Source organism: Triturus cristatus, chromosome 1_1 (assembly GCF_964204655.1).
Source record: "Triturus cristatus chromosome 1_1, aTriCri1.1, whole genome shotgun sequence".
Classification (NCBI taxonomy): domain Eukaryota; kingdom Metazoa; phylum Chordata; class Amphibia; order Caudata; family Salamandridae; genus Triturus; species Triturus cristatus.
Window position 1 is genome coordinate 1,240,306,899 of NC_140579.1, and position 20,930 is coordinate 1,240,327,828.

The window sequence follows — 20,930 nt, forward strand, 5'->3', positions numbered from 1 at the left end:
GTGTCCTGTGCACGAGGAAGCACTCACATGGCAGGCTATTCATCAGAATTAATTTCTTCAGGGGAACCGGCAAGTTTACAAGCTGATTTATATCTTCTGCCTAACGCGTTTCAGAGCCCCTGGCTCCTTTGTCAAAGGCTGCCTGCAACTTCCGCAAATAACTTCCAAGGGACTCACAACATTTTGTAAATTTTTTATTTCCCTCTAGTGGGTTCAGGTGAGTATTTTCACAAGGAATGCTGGTATTCGTAGTTTTGCCCTGGATTCCTTTCACCCCTTCAGTGGGGTTTGCTAAGTTGCAGACAATTAATGACGCATTTAAAACCCTCCAGTGGGTCTCAGAGTGCTGCTTACTCAGTCCATTTTAACAGCTCTGTCATGTCGAAAAAGTCAAAGAAAGGTTCCTTAGCTCCACGCCCCACATTCCTTTCTGGGGGGTGCTCTCCTCTACGGCCGGACTGCCGTGATGATTATGAAAACAAGGGTGTCCTGTGCACGAGGGAGCACTCACATGGCAGGCAATTCATCCGAATTATTTTCTTCAGGGGGACCGGCAAGTTTACACGCTGATTCATATCTTCTGCCTAACGCGTTTCAGAGCCCCTGGCTCCTTTGTCAAAGGCAGCTTGCAACTTCCGCAAATAACTTCCAAGGGACTCACAACATTTTGTACATTTTTTGTTTCCCTCTAGTGGGCTCAGGTGAGTATTTTCACAAGGAATGCTGGTATTCGTAGTTTTGCCCTGGATTCCTTTCACCCCTTCAGTGGGGTTTGGTAAGTGTCAGACAATTAATGATGCATTTAAAACCCTCCAGTGGGTCTCAGAGTGCTGCTTACTCAGTCCATTTAAACAGCTCTGTCATGTCGAAAAAGTCAAAGAAAGGTTCCTTAGCTCCACGCCCCACATTCCTTTCTGGGGGGTGCTCTCCTCCACGGCCGGACTGCCGTGATGATCATGAAAACAAGGGTGTCCTGTGCACGAGGGAGCACTCACATGGCAGGCCATTCATCAGAATTAATTTCTTCAGGGGCACCGGCAAGTTTACAAGCTGATTTATATCTTCTGCCTAACGCGTTTCAGAGCCCCTGGCTCCTTTGTCAAAGGCTGCCTGCAACTTCCGCAAATAACTTCCAAGAGACTCACAACATTTTGTACATTTTTTATTTCCCTCTAGTGGGTTCGGGTGAGTATTTTCACAAGGAATGCTGGTATTCGTAGTTTTGCCCTGGATTCCTTTCACCCCTTCAGTGGGGTTTGCTAAGTTGCAGACAATTACTGATGCATTTAAAACCCTCCAGTGGGTGTCAGTGTGCTGCTTACTCAGTCCATTTAAACAGCCACGTCATGTCGAAAAAGTCAAAGAAAGGTTCCTTAGCTCCACGCCCCACATTCCTTTCTGGGGGGTGCTCTCCTCCACGGCCGGACTGCCGTGATGATTATGAAAACAAAGGTGTCCTGTGCACGAGGAAGCACTCACATGGCAGGCTATTCATCAGAATTAATTTCTTCAGGGGAACCGGCAAGTTTACAAGCTGATTTATATCTTCTGCCTAACGCGTTTCAGAGCCCCTGGCTCCTTTGTCAAAGGCTGCCTGCAACTTCCGCAAATAACTTCCAAGGGACTCACAACATTTTGTAAATTTTTTATTTCCCTCTAGTGGGTTCAGGTGAGTATTTTCACAAGGAATGCTGGTATTCGTAGTTTTGCCCTGGATTCCTTTCACCCCTTCAGTGGGGTTTGCTAAGTTGCAGACAATTAATGACGCATTTAAAACCCTCCAGTGGGTCTCAGAGTGCTGCTTACTCAGTCCATTTTAACAGCTCTGTCATGTCGAAAAAGTCAAAGAAAGGTTCCTTAGCTCCACGCCCCACATTCCTTTCTGGGGGGTGCTCTCCTCTACGGCCGGACTGCCGTGATGATTATGAAAACAAGGGTGTCCTGTGCACGAGGGAGCACTCACATGGCAGGCAATTCATCTGAATTATTTTCTTCAGGGGGACCGGCAAGTTTACACGCTGATTCATATCTTCTGCCTAACGCGTTTCAGAGCCCCTGGCTCCTTTGTCAAAGGCAGCTTGCAACTTCCGCAAATAACTTCCAAGGGACTCACAACATTTTGTACATTTTTTATTTCCCTCTAGTGGGTTCAGGTGAGTATTTTCACAAGGAATGCTGGTATTCGTAAGTTTGCCCTGGATTTTTTTCACCCCTTCAGTGGGGTTTGCTAAGTTGCAGACAATTAATGATGCATTTAAAACCCTACAGTGGGTCTCAGAGTGCTGCTTACTCAGTCCATTTTAACAGCTCTGTCATGTCGAAAAAGTCAAAGAAAGGTTCCTTAGCTCCACGCCCCACATTCCTTTCTGGGGGGTGCTCTCCTCCACGGCCGGACTGCCGTGATGATTATGAAAACAAGGGTGTCCTGTGCATGAGGGAGCACTCACATGGCAGGCCATTCATCAGAATTAATTTCTTCAGGGGCACCGGCAAGTTTACAAGCTGATTTATATCTTCTGCCTAACGCGTTTCAGAGCCCCTGGCTCCTTTGTCAAAGGCTGCCTGCAACTTCCGCAAATAACTTCCAAGAGACTCACAACATTTTGTACATTTTTTATTTCCCTCTAGTGGGTTCAAAAGAGTATTTTCACAAGGAATGATGGTATTCGTAGTTTTGCCCTGGATTCCTTTCACTCCTTCAGTGGGGTTTTCTAAGTTGCAGACAATTAATGATGCATTTAAAACCCTCCAGTGGGTCTCAGAGTGCTGCTTACTCAGTCCATTTTAACAGCTCTGTCATGTCAAAAAAGTCAAAGAAAGGTTCCTTAGCTCCACGCCCCACATTCCTTTGTGGGGGGTGCTCTCCTCCACGGCTGGACTGCCGTGATGATTATGAAAACAAGGGTGTCCTGTGCACGGGGGAGCACTCATATGGCAGGCAATTCATCCGAATTATTTTCTTCAGGGGGACCGGCAAGTTTACACGCTGATTTATATCTTCTGCCTAACGCGTTTCAGAGCCCCTGGCTCCTTTGTCAAAGGCAGCTTGCAACTTCCGCAAATAACTTCCAAGGGACTCACAACATTTTGTACATTTTTTATTTCCTTCTAGTGGGTTCAGGTGAGTATTTTCACAAGGAATGCTGGTATTCGTAGTTTTGCCCTGGATTCCTTTCACCCCTTCAGTGGGGTTTGCTAAGTTGCAGACAATTACTGATGCATTTAAAACCCTCCAGTGGGTCTCAGTGTGCTGCTTACTCAGTCCATTTAAACAGCTCTGTCATGTCGAAAAAGTCAAAGAAAGGTTCCTTAGCTCCACGCCCCACATTCCTTTCTGGGGGGTGCTCTCCTCCACGGCCGGACTGCCGTGATGATTATGAAAAGAAGGGTGTCCTGTGCATGAGGGAGCACTACACTGGCAGGCAATTCATCAGAATTAATTTCTTCAGGGGAACCGGCAAGTTTACACGCTGATTTATATCTTCTGCCTAACGCGTTTCAGAGCCCCTGGCTCCTTTGTCAAAGGCTGCCTGCAACTTCCGCAAATAACTTCCAAGGGACTCACAACATTTTGTAAATTTTTTATTTCCCTCTAGTGGGTTCAGGTGAGTATTTTCACAAGGAATGTTGGTATTCGTAGTTTTGCCCTGGATTCCTTTCACCCCTTCAGTGGGGTTTGCTAAGTTGCAGACAATTAATGATGCATTTAAAACCCTCCAGTGGGTCTCAGAGTGCTGCTTACTCAGTCCATTTTAACAGCTCTGTCATGTCGAAAAAGTCAAAGAAAGGTTCCTTAGCTCCACGCCCCACATTCCTTTCTGGGGGGTGCTCTCCTCCACGGCCGGACTGCCGTGATGATTATGAAAACAAGGGTGTCCTGTGCATGAGGGAGCACTCACATGGCAGGCAATTCATCAGAATGAATTTCTTCAGGGGAACCGGCAAGTTTACACGCTGATTTATATCTTCTGCCTAACGCGTTTCGGAGCCCCTGGCTCCTTTGTCAAAGGCTGCCTGCAACTTCCGCAAATAACTTCCAAGGGACTCACAACATTTTGTACATTTTTTATTTCCCTCTAGTGGGTTCAGGTGAGTATTTTCACAAGGAATGCTGGTATTCATAGTTTTGCCCTGGATTCCTTTCACCCCTTCAGTGGGGTTTGCTAAGTTGCAGACAATTAATGATGCATTTAAAACCCTCCAGTGGGTCTCAGAGTGCTGCTTACTCAGTCCATTTAAACAGCTCTGTCATGTCGAAAAAGTCAAAGAAAGGTTCCTTAGCTCCACGCCCCACATTCCTTTCTGGGGGGTGCTCTCCTCCACAGCCGGACTGCCATGATGATTATGAAAACAAGGGTGTCCTGTGCACGAGGGAGCACTCACATGGCAGGCAATTCATCAAAATTAATTTCTTCAGGGGAACCGGCAAGTTTCCACGCTGATTTATATCTTCTGCCTAACGCGTTTCAGAGTCCCTGGCTCCTTTGTCAAAGGCTGTCTGAAACTTCCGCAAATAACTTCCAAGGGACTCACAACATTTTGTACATTTTTTGTTTCCCTCTAGTGGGCTAAGGTGAGTATTTTCACAAGGAATGCTGGTATTCGTAGTTTTGCCCTGGATTCCTTTCACCCCTTCAGTGGGGTTTGGTAAGTTGCAGACAATTAATGATGCATTTAAAACCCTCCAGTGGGTCTCAGAGTGCTGCTTACTCAGTCCATTTAAACAGCTCTGTCATGTCGAAAAAGTCAAAGAAAGGTTCCTTAGCTCCACGCCCCACATTCCTTTCTGGAGGGTGCTCTCCTCCACGGCCGGACTGCCGTGATGATCATGAAAACAAGGGTGTCCTGTGCACGAGGGAGCACTCACATGGCAGGCCATTCATCAGAATTAATTTCTTCAGGGGCACCGGCAAGTTTACAAGCTGATTTATATCTTCTGCCTAACGCGTTTCAGAGCCCCTGGCTCCTTTGTCAAAGGCTGCCTGCAACTTCCGCAAATAACTTCCAAGAGACTCACAACATTTTGTACATTTTTTATTTCCCTCTAGTGGGTTCAAAAGAGTATTTTCACAAGGAATGCTGGTATTCGTAGTTTTGCCCTGGATTCCTTTCACCCCTTCAGTGGGGTTTTCTAAGTTGCAGACAATTAATGATGCATTTAAAACCCTCCAGTGGGTCTCAGAGTGCTGCTTACTCAGTCCATTTTAACGGCTCTGTCATGTCGAAAAAGTCAAAGAAATGTTCCTTAGCTCCACGCCCCACATTCCTTTCTGGGGGGTGCTCTCCTCCACGGCTGGACTGCCGTGATGATTATGAAAACAAGGGTGTCCTGTGCACGGGGGAGCACTCATGTGGCAGGCAATTCATCCGAATTATTTTCTTCAGGGGGACCGGCAAGTTTACACGCTGATTTACATCTTCTGCCTAACGCGTTTCAGAGCCCCTGGCTCCTTTGTCAAAGGCAGCTTGCAACTTCCGCAAATAACTTCCAAGGGACTCACAACATTTTGTACATTTTTTATTTCCTTCTAGTGGGTTCAGGTGAGTATTTTCACAAGGAATGCTGGTATTCGTAGTTTTGCCCTGGATTCCTTTCACCCCTTCAGTGGGGTTTGCTAAGTTGCAGACACTTACTGATGCATTTAAAACCCTCCAGTGGGTCTCAGTGTGCTGCTTACTCAGTCCATTTAAACAGCTCTGTCATGTCGAAAAAGTCAAAGAAAGGTTCCTTAGCTCCACGCCCCACATTCCTTTCTGGGGGGTGCTCTCCTCCACGGTCGGACTGCCGTGATGATTATGAAAACAAGGGTGTCCTGTGCATGATGGAGCACTCACATGGCAGGCAATTCATCAGAATTAATTTCTTCAGGGGAACCGGCAAGTTTACACGCTGATTTATATCTTCTGCCTAACGCGTTTCAGAGCCCCTGGCTCCTTTGTCAAAGGCTGCCTGCAACTTCCGCAAATAACTTCCAAGAGACTCACAACATTTTGTACATTTTTTATTTCCCTCTAGTGGGTTCGGGTGAGTATTTTCACAAGGAATGCTGGTATTCATAGTTTTGCCCTGAATTCCTTTCACCCCTTCAGTGGGGTTTGCTAAGTTGCAGACAATTACTGATGCATTTAAAACCCTCCAGTGGGTGTCAGTGTGCTGCTTACTCAGTCCATTTAAACAGCCACGTCATGTCGAAAAAGTCAAAGAAAGGTTCCTTAGCTCCACGCCCCACATTCCTTTCTGGGGGGTGCTCTCCACCACGGCCGGACTGCCGTGATGATTATGAAAACAAGGGTGTCCTGTGCATGATGGAGCACTCACATGGCAGGCAATTCATCAGAATTAATTTCTTCAGGGGAACCGGCAAGTTTACACGCTGATTTATATCTTCTGCCTAACGCGTTTCAGAGCCCCTGGCTCCTTTGTCAAAGGCTGCCTGCAACTTCCGCAAATAACTTCCAAGAGACTCACAACATTTTGTACATTTTTTATTTCCCTCTAGTGGGTTCGGGTGAGTATTTTCACAAGGAATGCTGTTATTCGTAGTTTTGCCCTGGATTCCTTTCACCCCTTCAGTGGGGTTTGCTAAGTTGCAGACAATTACTGATGCATTTAAAACCCTCCAGTGGGTGTCAGTGTGCTGCTTACTCAGTCCATTTAAACAGCCACGTCATGTCGAAAAAGTCAAAGAAAGGTTCCTTAGCTCCACGCCCCACATTCCTTTCTGGGGGGTGCTCTCCTCCACGGCCGGACTGCCGTGATGATTATGAAAACAAAGGTGTCCTGTGCACGAGGGAGCACTCACATGGCAGGCTGTTCATCAGAATTAATTTCTTCAGGGGAACCGGCAAGTTTACAAGCTGATTTATATCTTCTGCCTAACGCGTTTCAGAGCCCCTGGCTCCTTTGTCAAAGGTTGCCTGCAACTTCCGCAAATAACTTCCAAGGGACTCACAACATTTTGTATATTTTTTATTTCCCTCTAGTGGGTTCAGGTGAGTATTTTCACAAGGAATGCTGGTATTCGGAGTTTTGCCCTGGATTCCTTTCACCCCTTCAGTGGGGTTTGCTAAGTTGCAGACAATTAATGACGCATTTAAAACCCTCCAGTGGGTCTCAGAGTGCTGCTTACTCAGTCCATTTTAACAGCTCTGTCATGTCGAAAAAGTCAAAGAAAGGTTCCTTAGCTCCACGCCCCACATTCCTTTCTGGGGGGTGCTCTCCTCTACGGCCGGACTGCCGTGATGATTATGAAAACAAGGGTGTCCTGTGCACAAGGGAGCACTCACATGGCAGGCAATTCATCCGAATTATTTTCTTCAGGGGGACCGGGAAGTTTACACGCTGATTCATATCTTCTGCCTAACGCGTTTCAGAGCCCCTGGCTCCTTTGTCAAAGGTTGCCTGCAACTTCCGCAAATAACTTCCAAGGGACTCACAACATTTTGTACATTTTTTATTTCCATCTAGTGGGTTCAGGTGAGTATTTTCACAAGGAATGCTGGTATTCGTAAGTTTGCCCTGGATTTTTTTCACCCCTTCAGTGGGGTTTGCTAAGTTGCAGACAATTAATGATGCATTTAAAACCCTACAGTGGGTCTCAGAGTGCTGCTTACTCAGTCCATTTTAAAAGCTCTGTCATGTCGAAAAAGTCAAAGAAAGGTTCCTTAGCTCCACGCCCCACATTCCTTTCTGGGGGGTGCTCTCCTCCATGGCCGGACTGCCGTGATGATTATGAAAACAAGGGTGTCCTGCGCATGAGGGAGCACTCACATGGCAGGCAATTCATCAGAATTAATTTCTTCAGGGGAACCGGCAAGTTTACACGCTGATTTATATCTTCTGCCTAACGCGTTTCAGAGTCCCTGGCTCCTTTGTCAAAGGCTGCCTGAAACTTCCGCAAATAACTTCCAAGGGACTCACAACATTTTGTACATTTTTTATTTCCCTCTAGTGGGTTCAGGTGAGTATTTTCACAAGGAATGCTGGTATGCGGAGTTTTGCCCTGGATTCCTTTCACCCGTTCAGTGGGGTTTGCTAAGTTGCAGACAATTAATGATGCATTTAAAACCCTCCAGTGGGTCTCAGAGTGCTGCTTACTCAGTCCATTTAAACAGCTCTGTCATGTCGAAAAAGTCAAAGAAAGGTTCCTTAGCTCCACGCCCCACATTCCTTTCTGGAGGGTGCTCTCCTCCACGGCAGGACTGCCGTGATGATTATGAAAACAAGGGTGTCCTGTGCACGAGGGAGCACTCACATGGCAGGCAATTCATCAGAATGAATTTCTTCAGGGGAACCGGCAAGTTTACACGCTGATTTATATCTTCTGCCTAACGCGTTTCAGAGCCCCTGGCTCCTTTGTCAAAGGCTGCCTGCAACTTCCGCAAATAACTTCCAAGGGACTCACAACATTTTGTACATCTTTTATTTCCCTCTAGTGGGTTCGGGTGAGTATTTTCACAAGGAATGCTGGTATTCGTAGTTTTGCCCTGGATTCCTTTCACCCCTTCAGTGGGGGTTTGCTAAGTTCCAGACAATTAATGATGCATTTAAAACCCTCCAGTGGGTCTCAGAGTGCTGCTTACTCAGTCCATTTCAATAGCTCTGTCATGTCGAGAAAGTCAAAGAAAGGTTCCTTAGCTCCACGCTCCACATTCCTTTCTGGGGGGTGCTCTCCTCCACGGCCGGACTGCCGTGATGATTATGAAAAGAAGGGTGTCCTGTGGATGAGGGAGCACTCACATGGCAGGCCATTCATCAGAATTAATTTCTTCAGGGGCACCGGCAAGTTTACAAGCTGATTTATATCTTCTGCCTAACGCGTTTCAGAGCCCCTGGCTCCTTTGTCAAAGGCTGCCTGCAACTTCCGCAAATAACTTCCAAGAGACTCACAACATTTTGTACATTTTTTATTTCCCTCTAGTGGGTTCAAAAGAGTATTTTCACAAGGAATGATGGTATTCGTAGTTTTGCCCTGGATTCCTTTCACCCCTTCAGTGGGGTTTTCTAAGTTGCAGACAATTAATGATGCATTTAAAACCCTCCAGTGGGTCTCAGAGTGCTGCTTACTCAGTCCATTTTAACAGCTCTGTCATGTCAAAAAAGTCAAAGAAACGTTCCTTAGCTCCACGCCCCACATTCCTTTGTGGGGGGTGCTCTCCTCCACGGCTGGACTGCCGTGATGATTATGAAAACAAGGGTGTCCTGTGCACGGGGGAGCACTCATATGGCAGGCAATTCATCCGAATTATTTTCTTCAGGGGGACCGGCAAGTTTACACGCTGATTTATATCTTCTGCCTAACGCGTTTCAGAGCCCCTGGCTCCTTTGTCAAAGGCAGCTTGCAACTTCCGCAAATAACTTCCAAGGGACTCACAACATTTTGTACATTTTTTATTTCCTTCTAGTGGGTTCAGGTGAGTATTTTCACAAGGAATGCTGGTATTCGTAGTTTTGCCCTGGATTCCTTTCACCCCTTCAGTGGGGTTTGCTAAGTTGCAGACAATTACTGATGCATTTAAAACCCTCCAGTGGGTCTCAGTGTGCTGCTTACTCAGTCCATTTAAACAGCTCTGTCATGTCGAAAAAGTCAAAGAAAGGTTCCTTAGCTCCACGCCCCACATTCCTTTCTGGGGGGTGCTCTCCTCCACGGCCGGACTGCCGTGATGATTATGAAAAGAAGGGTGTCCTGTGCATGAGGGAGCACTACACTGGCAGGCAATTCATCAGAATTAATTTCTTCAGGGGAACCGGCAAGTTTACACGCTGATTTATATCTTCTGCCTAACGCGTTTCAGAGCCCCTGGCTCCTTTGTCAAAGGCTGCCTGCAACTTCCGCAAATAACTTCCAAGGGACTCACAACATTTTGTAAATTTTTTATTTCCCTCTAGTGGGTTCAGGTGAGTATTTTCACAAGGAATGTTGGTATTCGTAGTTTTGCCCTGGATTCCTTTCACCCCTTCAGTGGGGTTTGCTAAGTTGCAGACAATTAATGATGCATTTAAAACCCTCCAGTGGGTCTCAGAGTGCTGCTTACTCAGTCCATTTTAACAGCTCTGTCATGTCGAAAAAGTCAAAGAAAGGTTCCTTACCGGACTGCCGTGATGATTATGAAAACAAGGGTGTCCTGTGCATGAGGGAGCACTCACATGGCAGGCAATTCATCAGAATGAATTTCTTCAGGGGAACCGGCAAGTTTACACGCTGATTTATATCTTCTGCCTAACGCGTTTCGGAGCCCCTGGCTCCTTTGTCAAAGGCTGCCTGCAACTTCCGCAAATAACTTCCAAGGGACTCACAACATTTTGTACATTTTTTATTTCCCTCTAGTGGGTTCAGGTGAGTATTTTCACAAGGAATGCTGGTATTCATAGTTTTGCCCTGGATTCCTTTCACCCCTTCAGTGGGGTTTGCTAAGTTGCAGACAATTAATGATGCATTTAAAACCCTCCAGTGGGTCTCAGAGTGCTGCTTACTCAGTCCATTTAAACAGCTCTGTCATGTCGAAAAAGTCAAAGAAAGGTTCCTTAGCTCCACGCCCCACATTCCTTTCTGGGGGGTGCTATCCTCCACGGCCGGACTGCCTTGATGATTATGAAAACAAGGGTGTCCTGTGCACGAGGGAGCACTCACATGGCAGGCAATTCATCAGAATTAATTTCTTCAGGGGAACCGGCAAGTTTGCACGCTGATTTATATCTTCTGCCTAATGCATTTCAGAGCCCCTGGCTCCTTTGTCAAAGGCTGCCGGCAACTTCCGCAAATAACTTCCAAGAGACTCACAACATTTTGTACATTTTTTATTTCCCTCTAGTGGGTTCGGGCGAGTATTTTCACAAGGAATGCTGGTATTCGTAGTTTGCACCTGGATTCCTTTCACCCCTTCAGTGGGGTTTGCTAAGTTGCAGACAATTAATGATGCATTTAAAACCCTCCAGTGGGTCTCAGAGTGCTGCTTACTCACTCCATTTAAACAGCTCTGTCATGTCGAAAAAGTCAAAGAAAGGTTCCTTAGCTCCACGCCCCACATTCCTTTCTGGGGGGTGCTCTCCTCCACAGCCGGACTGCCGTGATGATTATGAAAACAAGGGTGTCCTGTGCACAAGGGAGCACTCACATGGCAGGCAATTCATCAAAATTAATTTCTTCAGGGGAACCGGCAAGATTCCACGCTGATTTATATCTTCTGCCTAACGTGTTTCAGAGTCCCTGGCTCCTTTTTCAAAGGCTGCCTGAAACTTCCGCATATAACTTCAAAGGGACTCACAACATTTTGTACATTTTTTGTTTCCCTCTAGTGGGCTCAGGTGAGTATTTTCACAAGGAATGCTGGTATTCGTAGTTTTGCCCTGGATTCCTTTCACCCCTTCAGTGGGGTTTGGTAAGTGTCAGACAATTAATGATGCATTTAAAACCCTCCAGTGGGTCTCAGAGTGCTGCTTACTCAGTCCATTTAAACAGCTCTGTCATGTCGAAAAAGTCAAAGAAAGGTTCCTTAGCTCCACGCCCCACATTCCTTTCTGGGGGGTGCTCTCCTCCACGGCCGGACTGCCGTGATGATTATGAAAAGAAGGGTGTCCTGTGCATGAGGGAGCACTACACTGGCAGGCAATTCATCAGAATTAATTTCTTCAGGGGAACCGGCAAGTTTACACGCTGATTTATATCTTCTGCCTAACGCGTTTCAGAGCCCCTGGCTCCTTTGTCAAAGGCTGCCTGCAACTTCCGCAAATAACTTCCATGGGACTCACAACATTTTGTAAATTTTTTATTTCCCTCTAGTGGGTTCAGGTGAGTATTTTCACAAGGAATGTTGGTATTCGTAGTTTTGCCCTGGATTCCTTTCACCCCTTCAGTGGGGTTTGCTAAGTTGCAGACAATTAATGATGCATTTAAAACCCTCCAGTGGGTCTCAGAGTGCTGCTTACTCAGTCCATTTTAACAGCTCTGTCATGTCGAAAAAGTCAAAGAAAGGTTCCTTAGCTCCACGCCCCACATTCCTTTCTGGGGGGTGCTCTCCTCCACGGCCGGACTGCCGTGATGATTATGAAAACAAGGGTGTCCTGTGCATGAGGGAGCACTCACATGGCAGGCAATTCATCAGAATGAATTTCTTCAGGGGAACCGGCAAGTTTACACGCTGATTTATATCTTCTGCCTAACGCGTTTCGGAGCCCCTGGCTCCTTTGTCAAAGGCTGCCTGCAACTTCCGCAAATAACTTCCAAGGGACTCACAACATTTTGTACATTTTTTATTTCCCTCTAGTGGGTTCAGGTGAGTATTTTCACAAGGAATGCTGGTATTCATAGTTTTGCCCTGGATTCCTTTCACCCCTTCAGTGGGGTTTGCTAAGTTGCAGACAATTAATGATGCATTTAAAACCCTCCAGTGGGTCTCAGAGTGCTGCTTACTCAGTCCATTTAAACAGCTCTGTCATGTCGAAAAAGTCAAAGAAAGGTTCCTTAGCTCCACGCCCCACATTCCTTTCTGGGGGGTGCTATCCTCCACGGCCGGACTGCCTTGATGATTATGAAAACAAGGGTGTTCTGTGCACGAGGGAGCACTCACATGGCAGGCAATTCATCAGAATTAATTTCATCAGGGAAACCGGCAAGTTTACACGCTGATTTATATCTTCTGCCTAACGCGTTTCAGAGCCCCTGGCTCCTTTGTCAAAGGCTGCCTGCAACTTCCGCAAATAACTTCCAAGGGACTCACAACATTTTGTACATTTTTATTTCCCTCTAGTGGATTCAGGTGAGTATTTTCACAGGGATGCTGGTATTCGTAGTTTTGCCCTGGATTCCTTTCACCCCTTCAGTGGGGTTTGCTAAGTTTCAGACAATTAATGATGCATTTAAAACCCTCCAGTGGGTCTCAGAGTGCTGCTTACTCAGTCCATTTAAACAGCTCTGTCATGTCGAAAAAGTCAAAGAAAGGTTCCTTAGCTCCACGCCCCACATTCCTTTCTGGAGGGTGCTCTCCTCCACGGCAGGACTGCCGTGATGATTATGAAAACAAGGGTGTCCTGTGCACGAGGGAGCACTCACATGGCAGGCAATTCATCAGAATGAATTTCTTCAGGGGAACCGGCAAGTTTACACGCTGATTTATATCTTCTGCCTAACGCGTTTCAGAGCCCCTGGCTCCTTTGTCAAAGGCTGCCTGCAACTTCCGCAAATAACTTCCAAGGGACTCACAACATTTTGTACATCTTTTATTTCCCTCTAGTGGGTTCGGGTGAGTATTTTCACAAGGAATGCTGGTATTCGTAGTTTTGCCCTGGATTCCTTTCACCCCTTCAGTGGGGGTTTGCTAAGTTCCAGACAATTAATGATGCATTTAAAACCCTCCAGTGGGTCTCAGAGTGCTGCTTACTCAGTCCATTTCAATAGCTCTGTCATGTCGAAAAAGTCAAAGAAAGGTTCCTTAGCTCCACGCTCCACATTCCTTTCTGGGGGGTGCTCTCCTCCACGGCCGGACTGCCGTGATGATTATGAAAAGAAGGGTGTCCTGTGGATGAGGGAGCACTCACATGGCAGGCCATTCATCAGAATTAATTTCTTCAGGGGCACCGGCAAGTTTACAAGCTGATTTATATCTTCTGCCTAACGCGTTTCAGAGCCCCTGGCTCCTTTGTCAAAGGCTGCCTGCAACTTCCGCAAATAACTTCCAAGAGACTCACAACATTTTGTACATTTTTTATTTCCCTCTAGTGGGTTCAAAAGAGTATTTTCACAAGGAATGATGGTATTCGTAGTTTTGCCCTGGATTCCTTTCACCCCTTCAGTGGGGTTTTCTAAGTTGCAGACAATTAATGATGCATTTAAAACCCTCCAGTGGGTCTCAGAGTGCTGCTTACTCAGTCCATTTTAACAGCTCTGTCATGTCAAAAAAGTCAAAGAAAGGTTCCTTAGCTCCACGCCCCACATTCTTTTGTGGGGGGTGCTCTCCTCCACGGCTGGACTGCCGTGATGATTATGAAAACAAGGGTGTCCTGTGCACGGGGGAGCACTCATATGGCAGGCAATTCATCCGAATTATTTTCTTCAGGGGGACCGGCAAGTTTACACGCTGATTTATATCTTCTGCCTAACGCGTTTCAGAGCCCCTGGCTCCTTTGTCAAAGGCAGCTTGCAACTTCCGCAAATAACTTCCAAGGGACTCACAATATTTTGTACATTTTTTATTTCCTTCTAGTGGGTTCAGGTGAGTATTTTCACAAGGAATGCTGGTATTCGTAGTTTTGCCCTGGATTCCTTTCACCCCTTCAGTGGGGTTTGCTAAGTTGCAGACAATTACTGATGCATTTAAAACCCTCCAGTGGGTCTCAGTGTGCTGCTTACTCAGTCCATTTAAACAGCTCTGTCATGTCGAAAAAGTCAAAGAAAGGTTCCTTAGCTCCACGCCCCACATTCCTTTCTGGGGGGTGCTCTCCTCCACGGCCGGACTGCCGTGATGATTATGAAAAGAAGGGTGTCCTGTGCATGAGGGAGCACTACACTGGCAGGCAATTCATCAGAATTAATTTCTTCAGGGGAACCGGCAAGTTTACACGCTGATTTATATCTTCTGCCTAACGCGTTTCAGAGCCCCTGGCTCCTTTGTCAAAGGCTGCCTGCAACTTCCGCAAATAACTTCCAAGGGACTCACAACATTTTGTAAATTTTTTATTTCCCTCTAGTGGGTTCAGGTGAGTATTTTCACAAGGAATGTTGGTATTCGTAGTTTTGCCCTGGATTCCTTTCACCCCTTCAGTGGGGTTTGCTAAGTTGCAGACAATTAATGATGCATTTAAAACCCTCCAGTGGGTCTCAGAGTGCTGCTTACTCAGTCCATTTTAACAGCTCTGTCATGTCGAAAAAGTCAAAGAAAGGTTCCTTAGCTCCACGCCCCACATTCCTTTCTGGGGGGTGCTCTCCTCCACGGCCGGACTGCCGTGATGATTATGAAAACAAGGGTGTCCTGTGCATGAGGGAGCACTCACATGGCAGGCAATTCATCAGAATGAATTTCTTCAGGGGAACCGGCAAGTTTACACGCTGATTTATATCTTCTGCCTAACGCGTTTCGGAGCCCCTGGCTCCTTTGTCAAAGGCTGCCTGCAACTTCCGCAAATAACTTCCAAGGGACTCACAACATTTTGTACATTTTTTATTTCCCTCTAGTGGGTTCAGGTGAGTATTTTCACAAGGAATGCTGGTATTCATAGTTTTGCCCTGGATTCCTTTCACCCCTTCAGTGGGGTTTGCTAAGTTGCAGACAATTAATGATGCATTTAAAACCCTCCAGTGGGTCTCAGAGTGCTGCTTACTCAGTCCATTTAAACAGCTCTGTCATGTCGAAAAAGTCAAAGAAAGGTTCCTTAGCTCCACGCCCCACATTCCTTTCTGGGGGGTGCTATCCTCCACGGCCGGACTGCCTTGATGATTATGAAAACAAGGGTGTCCTGTGCACGAGGGAGCACTCACATGGCAGGCAATTCATCAGAATTAATTTCTTCAGGGGAACCGGCAAGTTTGCACGCTGATTTATATCTTCTGCCTAATGCATTTCAGAGCCCCTGGCTCCTTTGTCAAAGGCTGCCGGCAACTTCCGCAAATAACTTCCAAGAGACTCACAACATTTTGTACATTTTTTATTTCCCTCTAGTGGGTTCGGGCGAGTATTTTCACAAGGAATGCTGGTATTCGTAGTTTGCACCTGGATTCCTTTCACCCCTTCAGTGGGGTTTGCTAAGTTGCAGACAATTAATGATGCATTTAAAACCCTCCAGTGGGTCTCAGAGTGCTGCTTACTCACTCCATTTAAACAGCTCTGTCATGTCGAAAAAGTCAAAGAAAGGTTCCTTAGCTCCACGCCCCACATTCCTTTCTGGGGGGTGCTCTCCTCCACAGCCGGACTGCCGTGATGATTATGAAAACAAGGGTGTCCTGTGCACAAGGGAGCACTCACATGGCAGGCAATTCATCAAAATTAATTTCTTCAGGGGAACCGGCAAGATTCCACGCTGATTTATATCTTCTGCCTAACGTGTTTCAGAGTCCCTGGCTCCTTTTTCAAAGGCTGCCTGAAACTTCCGCATATAACTTCCAAGGGACTCACAACATTTTGTACATTTTTTGTTTCCCTCTAGTGGGCTCAGGTGAGTATTTTCACAAGGAATGCTGGTATTCGTAGTTTTGCCCTGGATTCCTTTCACCCCTTCAGTGGGGTTTGGTAAGTGTCAGACAATTAATGATGCATTTAAAACCCTCCAGTGGGTCTCAGAGTGCTGCTTACTCAGTCCATTTAAACAGCTCTGTCATGTCGAAAAAGTCAAAGAAAGGTTCCTTAGCTCCACGCCCCACATTCCTTTCTGGGGGGTGCTCTCCTCCACGGCCGGACTGCCGTGATGATCATGAAAACAAGGGTGTCCTGTGCACGAGGGAGCACTCACATGGCAGGCCATTCATCAGAATTAATTTCTTCAGGGGCACCGGCAAGTTTACAAGCTGATTTATATCTTCTGCCTAACGCGTTTCAGAGCCCCTGGCTCCTTTGTCAAAGGCTGCCTGCAACTTCCGCAAATAACTTCCAAGAGACTCACAACATTTTGTACATTTTTTATTTCCCTCTAGTGGGTTCGGGTGAGTATTTTCACAAGGAATGCTGGTATTCGTAGTTTTGCCCTGGATTCCTTTCACCCCTTCAGTGGGGTTTGCTAAGTTGCAGACAATTACTGATGCATTTAAAACCCTCCAGTGGGTGTCAGTGTGCTGCTTACTCAGTCCATTTAAACAGCCACGTCATGTCGAAAAAGTCAAAGAAAGGTTCCTTAGCTCCACGCCCCACATTCCTTTCTGGGGGGTGCTCTCCTCCACGGCCGGACTGCCGTGATGATTATGAAAACAAAGGTGTCCTGTGCACGAGGACGCACTCACATGGCAGGCTATTCATCAGAATTAATTTCTTCAGGGGAACCGGCAAGTTTACAAGCTGATTTATATCTTCTGCCTAACGCGTTTCAGAGCCCCTGGCTCCTTTGTCAAAGGCTGCCTGCAACTTCCGCAAATAACTTCCAAGGGACTCACAACATTTTGTAAATTTTTTATTTCCCTCTAGTGGGTTCAGGTGAGTATTTTCACAAGGAATGCTGGTATTCGTAGTTTTGCCCTGGATTCCTTTCACCCCTTCAGTGGGGTTTGCTAAGTTGCAGACAATTAATGACGCATTTAAAACCCTCCAGTGGGTCTCAGAGTGCTGCTTACTCAGTCCATTTTAACAGCTCTGTCATGTCGAAAAAGTCAAAGAAAGGTTCCTTAGCTCCACGCCCCACATTCCTTTCTGGGGGGTGCTCTCCTCTACGGCCGGACTGCCGTGATGATTATGAAAACAAGGGTGTCCTGTGCACGAGGGAGCACTCACATGGCAGGCAATTCATCCGAATTATTTTCTTCAGGGGGACCGGCAAGTTTACACGCTGATTCATATCTTCTGCCTAACGCGTTTCAGAGCCCCTGGCTCCTTTGTCAAAGGCAGCTTGCAACTTCCGCAAATAACTTCCAAGGGACTCACAACATTTTGTACATTTTTTATTTCCCTCTAGTGGGTTCAGGTGAGTATTTTCACAAGGAATGCTGGTATTCGTAAGTTTGCCCTGGATTTTTTTCACCCCTTCAGTGGGGTTTGCTAAGTTGCAGACAATTAATGATGCATTTAAAACCCTACAGTGGGTCTCAGAGTGCTGCTTACTCAGTCCATTTTAACAGCTCTGTCATGTCGAAAAAGTCAAAGAAAGGTTCCTTAGCTCCACGCCCCACATTCCTTTCTGGGGGGTGCTCTCCTCCATGGCCGGACTGCCGTGATGATTATGAAAACAAGGGTGTCCTGCGCATGAGGGAGCACTCACATGGCAGGCAATTCATCAGAATTAATTTCTACAGGGGAACCGGCAAGTTTACACGCTGATTTATATCTTCTGCCTAACGCGTTTCAGAGTCCCTGGCTCCTTTGTCAAAGGCTGCCTGAAACTTCCGCAAATAACTTCCAAGGGACTCACAAAATTTTGTACATTTTTTATTTCCCTCTAGTGGGTTCAGGTGAGTATTTTCACAAGGAATGCTGGTATGCGGAGTTTTGCCCTGGATTCCTTTCACCCGTTCAGTGGGGTTTGCTAAGTTGCAGACAATTAATGATGCATTTAAAACCCTCCAGTGGGTCTCAGAGTGCTGCTTACTCAGTCCATTTAAACAGCTCTGTCATGTCGACAAAATCAAAGAAAGTTTCCTTAGCTCCACGCCCCACATTCCTTCCTGGGGGGTGCTCTCCTCCACGGCCGGATTGCCGTGATGATTATGAAAACAAGGGTGTTCTGTGCACGAGGGAGCACTCACATGGCAGGCAATTCATCAGAATTAATTTCATCAGGGAAACCGGCAAGTTTACACGCTGATTTATATCTTCTGCCTAACGCGTTTCAGAGCCCCTGGCTCCTTTGTCAAAGGCTGCCTGCAACTTCTGCAAATAACTTCCAAGGGACTCACAACATTTTGTACATTTTTATTTCCCTCTAGTGGGTTCAGGTGAGTATTTTCACAGGGATGCTGGTATTCGTAGTTTTGCCCTGGATTCCTTTCACCCCTTCAGTGGGGTTTGCTAAGTTTCAGACAATTAATGATGCATTTAAAACCCTCCAGTGGGTCTCAGAGTGCTGCTTACTCAGTCCATTTAAACAGCTCTGTCATGTCGAAAAAGTCAAAGAAAGGTTCCTTAGCTCCACGCCCCACATTCCTTTCTGGGGGGTGCTCTCCTCCACGGCAGGACTGCCGTGATGATTATGAAAACAAGGGTGTCCTGTGCACGAGGGAGCACTCACATGGCAGGCAATTCATCAGAATTAATTTCTTCAGGGGAACCGGCAAGTTTACACGCTGATTTATATCTTCTGCCTAACGCGTTTCAGAGCCCCTGGCTCCTTTGTCAAAGGCTTCCTGCAACTTCCGCAAATAACTTCCAAGGGACTCACAACATTTTGTACATTTTTTATTTCCCTCTAGGGGGTTCGGGTGAGTATTTTCACAAGGAATGCTGGTATTCGTAGTTTTGCCCTGGATTCCTTTCACCCCTTCAGTGGGGGTTTGCTAAGTTCCAGACAATTAATGATGCATTTAAAACCCTCCAGTGGGTCTCAGAGTGCTGCTTACTCAGTCCATTTCAATAGCTCTGTCATGTCGAAAAAGTCAAAGAAAGGTTCCTTAGCTCCACGCTCCACATTCCTTTCTGGGGGGTGCTCTCCTCCACGGCCGGACTGCCGTGACGATTATGAAAAGAAGGGTGTCCTGTGGATGAGGGAGCACTCACATGGCAGGCCATTCATCAGAATTAATTTCTTCAGGGGCACCGGCAAGTTTACAAGCTGATTTATATCTTCTGCCTAACGCGTTTCAGAGCCCCTGGCTCCTTTGTCAAAGGCTGCCTGCAACTTCCGCAAATAACTTCCAAGGGACTCACAACATTTTGTACATTTTTTATTTCCCTCTAGTGGGTTCAGGTGAGTATTTTCACAAGGAATGCTGGTATTCGTAAGTTTGCCCTGGAGTTTTTTTCACCCCTTCAGTGGGGTTTGCTAAGTTGCAGACAATTAATGATGCATTTAAAACCCTACAGTGGGTCTCAGAGTGCTGCTTACTCAGTCCATTTTAACAGCTCTGTCATGTCGAAAAAGTCAAAGAAAGGTTCCTTAGCTCCACGCCCCACATTCCTTTCTGGAGGGTGCTCTCCTCCACGGCCGGACTGCCGTGATGATTATGAAAACAAGGGTGTCCTGTGCACGAGGGAGCACTCACATGGCAGGCAATTCATCAGAATTAATTTCTTCAGGGGAACCGGCAAGTTTACACGCTGATTTATATCTTCTGCCTAACGCGTTTCAGAGCCCCTGGCTCCTTTGTCAAAGGCTGCCTGCAACTTCCGCAAATAACTTCCAAGGGACTCACAACATTTTGTACATTTTTTATTTCCCTCTAGTGGGTTCGGGTGAGTATTTTCACAAGGAATGCTGGTATTCGTAGTTTTTCCCTGGATTCCTTTCACCCCTTCAGTGGGGGTTTGCTAAGTTCCAGACAATTAATGATGCATTTAAAACCCTCCAGTGGGTCTCAGAGTGCTGCTTACTCACTCCATTTAAACAGCTCTGTCATGTCGAAAAAGTCAAAGAAAGGTTCCTTAGCTCCACGCCCCACATTCCTTTCTGGGGGGTGCTCTCCTCCACAGCCGGACTGCCGTGATGATTATGAAAACAAGGGTGTCCTGTGCACGAGGGAGCACTCACATGGCAGGCAATTCATCAAAATTAATTTCTTCAGGGGAACCGGCAAGTTTCCACGCTGATTTATATCTTCTGCCTAACGTGTTTCAGAGTCCCTGGCTCCTTTTCCAAAGGCTGCCTGAAACTTCCGCAAATAACTTCCAAGAGACTCACAACATTTTGTACATTTTTTATTTCCCTCTAGTGGGTTCAAAAGAGTATTTTCACAAGGAATGCTGGTATTCGTAGTTTTGCCCTGGATTCCTTTCACCCCTTCAGTGGGGTTTTCTAAGTTGCAGACAATTAATGATGCATTTAAAACCCTCCAGTGGGTCTCAGAGTGCTGCTTACTCAGTCCATTTTAACAGCTCTGTCATGTCGAAAAAGTCATAGAAAGGTTCCTTAGCTCCACGCCCCACATTCCTTTCTGGGGGGTGCTCTCCTCCACGGCCGGACTGCCGTGATGATTATGAAAACAAGGGTGTCCTGTGCACGAGGGAGCACTCACATGGCAGGCAATTCATCAGAATTAATTTCTTCAGGGGAACCGGCAAGTTTACACGCTGATTTATATCTTCTGCCTAACGCGTTTCAGAGCCCCTGGCTCCTTTGTCAAAGGCTGCCTGCAACTTCCGCAAATAAC